The following is a 6,131-nucleotide window of genomic DNA, read 5'->3' as shown; positions in this document are numbered from 1 at the left end:
AAAGTACCAACTGTTACACGGCCCAGCTTTACCTTGATAGAAAATCAGCTCTCTGAAAGCTCTCAAACTAAGAAGTAAATTTAAAAACTGGAATAAAATAACGCTTGTTGGAGGGTGTACCTAATGCTTTAGCATTTAGCACTCTGTCATCTAGCATTCTTATCTGCACCAGACAGTTGAAGTTAACTGTTATTTGTGCCTGTATATATGAAACTACGAAAACAGCATTAAATTCTTTCCCTCTTTTTTTTTTATTGCTTTCCCTCCGGGGCTGCCTCTTTCTCTTTTCTCTCAGTGTATGTATATATATATATATATATATGTATATATATATATATATATATATATATATATTCCTCTAAGTCATTACTTCATAGGTTGTATAATTATATAGATCAACGAAACAGTAAAGCTACAATTTCCATTAGAATCTAAAAATTTAGCAGTTTGTATTGAGGGTGGTGATGAGTCCATGGAATCCAAATTCAAGATGCCCCTGTAAGTTGCTTAAGCTTATAAAGATGTACTTCATTTATCTACAGGGACACCAATGCTATTTTATCCTGGTTATCCTGGGCAAATAAGAAATGCACGTCATACTCTAAGAGCAAAAACTGATAATAATTCATAATCCTAAACCACCTGCTAGAGCAAGAGCAGTACTACCATACCAAACCTGGATTTTTTTTTACTAAATATCTAGTTGTGTCTGAAAGACACCGTTGTGACTAGCAACAACTTCCTTTATGCTTTCATATCCTGTTTTGCCCCTCGGTGTGTTTGTGCAAAGATGGTGCATTATGCTTGCTCTTTGTCCTAGTATTATTAGATAATAATAATAGTTTTAAAAAGAGACAGTCTGCAGGAACAGTTTAAATTCTGAACTATTACCTAAAAGGTAGTAAGTTACCCTTCTCATCACAGACCTTATCCAGTCATTTGATAACTTGTACACATTCTGTATGCTCTCAAAGCTCTAATCAATGACTTAGAGTTTATGTCAATCAATTCTTTGGGTATGCTAGAATGTCGTCTACCAAAAACAAATGATTTGAAAACATTACTGCTATTTAATTTCCTTTATATCTTTCGGAGAGGTCTGAGAGTTTACTGACCCTACAAAACCACTAATGCCAAAGCACGTCATTATGATGTAGCAGAAAAACTATAAACTCATAGAGTTTTTTGAGTTGGAAAGGTCCAACTCTCCTGCAATGAATAGGGACACCTGCAGTTAGATCAGGTTGCTCAGAGTCTAGTCCAGTCTGACCTTAAATGTTTCGTAGGATGGGTCTTCCACCATCATTCTGGGCAACTTATTCATGTGCCTTACCACCCCTTGCAAAAAACTTGTTCCTTATATCCGATCTAAATCTCCCCTCTTTCAATTTGAAACCTTTTCCCCTTTTCCTATCATAACAGACCCTGCTAAGGAGTCTGTCCCCTTCTTTCTTATAGCCCCCTTCTAGATACTAAAAAAAACAGTGGAAGACTTTGCACACCAGAAAACAGTGTGGAGACAGCACAAGGAGAACACAAACCTTGCAGATCAGAATACGGAGAGAAATCCCTCTACCACATATATACGTACACAGGCGAAATGATTGCCTTTGGTTCTAGGCAGAATTGCCCATTTGAATGCTCAAAGACAAAAGAATGCAAAGGGTAAATTTCTGTACATGTAGCGTACTTGTACCAAATTCGGTACTTACACTGTCATTATTCCATGTTTATATTTATCAGCTGAAAAAAGGAAGTTATAAGAATTAAAGTTTTACAGAGAATTTTGAAGGAAAGTGAAGAAGATTTAATATTTATTCTATATTTATGAATCCATTGGGAATCTATTTTGACAAAGACTAAATGAGGAATTTTTCAGCACTAGTTCATGATGTCAAAAGGCATAAGTAACACAAGAATAAAGGGTGCCTACTTTAATATTTAAGAGCTTGGAATTGTCTGTCTTATTTCTAATAGCACGCATAAAATGTAAAATTAAATCTACCAGCACCATCCTGATTAGTTAGAAAGGTAAGATACTGTAAAGGGAAAGTTAATCTTTAATTCCACAATTATTCCACAGCATTATGAAGATAGCCATCTTAATGTCAATCTGGTGAAAAAGATAAAGCTGTCTTACTGTATTGCGATCTTTATTCACTAGAGTGAGGCGGAATGGGTGTAGTGGACTATTGCTTCGCATCGAACAAAGCTGAACCACCTTCTAATCTTTTACGCATAGATTTTCATGACAAGATAGTGGAAATCTCCAGATCATCCAGTTGTCTAAGGCTGGATCACAGAGATTCTGAGTAAAACACACGGCGAACATTACTAGCTATGATGATAATCACAAAACTCATTTCTTGTGTCAGTAATCCAAATATAAACAAATAAAACCCCCCCTTTTTTTTTTTTTTAAACCTATGTAAGCTTCCTTATCCCATTTTTCTGTAAAGGAAGTGCAAGCATAGATTAAAAGATGAGAGAAATGATGAAATGCATGAAATCTCTGGTACTTCTCTTCTGTACAGGGCTCCACAGGTCAAATTAATATCTTGAGAGTAATCCTAGTCTATTTCTAATCTGATCAGTATCAATAAAGTAATTGTTCTTATGACACAGACTGCTGGATATGTGGCTGAGGGGAGGGCTCCAGGCAGCGTCGCACTCACTACCACCTCACAGTAATTTTGTATTTGTATACACAGAAAATTATCCTGTTTTGAAGGTAAGCTAGAAATTAAACCACTTTTAAAAATAGTCTTTAAGCAGACATTTTTTGCCACATAATACAACACATTTTTCTCAGTTAAGGAAAACATTCGCATTACTTTTCTAAGCCAGCTAGGAAAGATGCAGTTTCATTGTACTTCCATGTGAATGCAAGCAATATCTTGTTTTGTTGAATCAAAAACCTAGGCAAACTTGTCTTGTTATGATGTGGTAGATTCCTTTCTCCTGATCTTTTTTAACCCTGAAAGGTCAGCATTTAGATGATGCAGTCTGCATGGGGAAAGCTCTCATTTTATTGAGTAAGCCTTGGTCTTCTCTAAGAAATCTGATTCCCCCGTTACGGGGTTCTCTTTGTTTGCTGCTGCCTTCATCTTCCTAGAACCAGAGCAAGTAATACTGTTTCTTCTGCCAAGGTTTCTAAGCCATGCTTTGATATGCATTTCAGTTTATTCAACTTTTTTTCCTGCTCTCTGCTTCCTTCAGTTTTACCTGCAAACCGTTTGCTTCCCAAGATACACTGGGAACGCTGCTTTTAAAGAAAGACAGAGCCTTTTTTCTCTACTGATTAAATACCCCTGCTGCCTCACTCACATGCTTCCAGCAGTGCAAAACTGATGGCAATCAGTGTAAATCTTGGAGAGTTTTGCAGTATTGTCATCTCTTCAGTTACATTTCTGGAAGCCACATGCTTACCTTTCCAACTTTGTATATTGATTACAGAATGAGTTTGCGTTTTGTTACAAGAATCCTAAGAAACAAGTGCTGCAGCAATAATGTTTTGCTATGTCTTTGTGCAATGCAATTACTAGTTAAAACATCAAGTTTGTGGTTGTGTCTTCTGTTATTGGAGTCATGCGTAGCTTACACAAGCTGAGTTATAATTCATAGGGAAAAAAGCATATATTCTGAAAAAGTACTTTGGATGTGAGGATTTTAGGGATATACTCTTGACTGAATGTCAGAACTATGTTAATGTCTAGTTATAGGGAAGGAAGTGAGGAGAATAAACGATTAGTTTAGCTGTACACCTGCCTTTGTAGAGTTACTGAAATTGAAAGAACTGGAAAGCAGGCAAGAGCACAGTTTTAGGTTCATGAAAACTCCAGTAGCTAATTACTTGATTTTGCGTTTTTGGATTCTTATTATTGGTGTCAACAGGCACATCAAAAAACTACATATATGTGGGAGCACGGAATTAATTATCCATATATACAAATATAAGTAAGTAAATATGACATGAGTGTGTTGCAAAAACAATGCTTACAGAAACAGAATAGCAGCTGCTTTCTGTTGAGACCTTAAGATTTGTGGGTAAAAATCAGTCCTTCTACTTAACTCATTTCTAAAGGCAGCATATTTTTTTTTCTCCTGTTTAAAAAGCTAAAAAAAAAGAAGCTATTATTTTGGTGTAATGCATTCAAAAAAAATCTGTTTTTTTCCTTTTTAATTTTTTCTATGAATGGGTTAACTTAATAAAATGTTTAGTTCCAATAATTGCCTTTTGCACAGTCTGAAAGTCAGAATTTCATACAGATATTTAATGTATAAATTCTATAATGATGAGATATTTTCACACCCTAATAAGTAAAAACAATTTCAAGTAATGGAGAGGCATTGTTTTTCTTTTCTCCAGTGTTTTCTATAAGCTGTCAAGAAGATTATTTTCGGTGTTTTAAATAATGGTAGGAGGCTAGAACTGAGAACGGTTTATAAGCCATCTTTCTATATTAAGCCTAAAGCATTTGGATGGTTTTTGATCCTCAAACACACTTAAAAGTAATCGGTTTTAAGTTTTCAAATCATATAACAATACTTACAGGTAGTTTGGAACTTCAGAAAGGTTTGAGACAGTAAACACTTACATACATCTCTAAATATGCAAGTTAACACTACAGGTTAGAATGACCCTCTCCCAAGATTATTTTTTTCCAGATTCCTCCCTACTCTGTTCCTTCTTCCCATTTATTTTTATATAACTGTAAAGCCTTTTGAAAATGTAGACATTAAGATTTTTACTTTGTAATTTTACTGTGTGAAAGAGTTCCTTTATGATCATGTTACTATGTTATGTGTTTATGATGTGTTATTTTACTGAAAAATAGGATATTGTGTTAAAATTAATTTGCACTTGAAGCGCATGTGATGTGACTGTACAGCATCTGCTAACCTGCTTTTCATCGTTAATTGCATGACCAAAACTTTTTTTTCCTGATTGGAAAATGTTTTCAATCGGGTATACTGTTCACAATCACTTAGAAACAAACAAACAATCCCATAACAAACCCTCAGAAATAACAAAACAAGTTTTCTTTCTAGACGCTTCTTTGTTAATGCAATTTCTCTTAGTTGCATAAAAACCACAGCCAGCTGTTATTATTTTTAAACTGATTTTTCCTGTTGAAATATTCTTGCCCCAGAACAACAGCTTCATGCTTTGTTGAGGCTTCCTGCAATCTGTTGACTTTCGTTCATATTAGGAGAAAGAGTTCTGTGCAATACTCCACCAAAATTATTCAGTATTATTCAGTATAACCTTAAAAGATACTGTAACTAAATTTAGTAGCTGGCAAAAGTTTGAATAATTGCTAATGGTATCCTGTCAGAGTGAATCAGAAACTCAATACCGGACAGAGCAGTAAGTGTTACTCATTTTTAACACTGCCAGCAGAAATAGCAGAATAAATGGGAAGGTGCAGTGCTGAGAGTTATCCACTTAATTGGCACCTCGTAAAGCTGACCTTTACATTTCAAAAGTATAATGTATATATTCTGTACACATCAAGAAGAGAAATCATGAAATTGACAGTCTGGACTCCTCATTATAAAAAAAAAAATATAATGCATTTTACATTGACAAATAATTTCTGGAGATTCTGGAGACCATCAAAAATCTATTTTCACATTTGCAGACAAATGGCACTTGAATGATCAGCTATTTAAGGCCACAGTTTAAAGCAGAGAGCTCTACCTGCTCCAAATGAAATTTCACGTTTGAAAAGGAGTTTAAAGATCAGCTATATGTGCAGTGTCTGGAAATATAATTTAACCTTCTAAAAGAAACAAATTTGCACATATATCTATATACAAGCACATCTCATAATGTTAAGTGTCATAAAATCAGTCAATTTGATTAAATGTATTTATAACTATGTAATAATGTACACAGTTATATGTGCATTATTTAATGCTTTACTTTAGGAAAGGAAAGCTAGTTGTAAAATGCTCCATGACATATTGAAAAACACACGGTGTGTTTACCGAAATCATATATCATAACTTGCTTTATAATTCATAAATATTGGGGTGAAATTTTGCTCTAGGCATATTTTGGTATTTGCTGCATATGTTTTTTGGCAGTACGTTCCAAATGCCAGTCTGTTGTATTATTCCATCTT

Source organism: Lagopus muta, chromosome 4 (genome assembly GCF_023343835.1).
Source record: "Lagopus muta isolate bLagMut1 chromosome 4, bLagMut1 primary, whole genome shotgun sequence".
Classification (NCBI taxonomy): Eukaryota; Metazoa; Chordata; class Aves; order Galliformes; family Phasianidae; genus Lagopus; species Lagopus muta.
Note: the sequence above shows the minus strand (reverse complement) of the source record.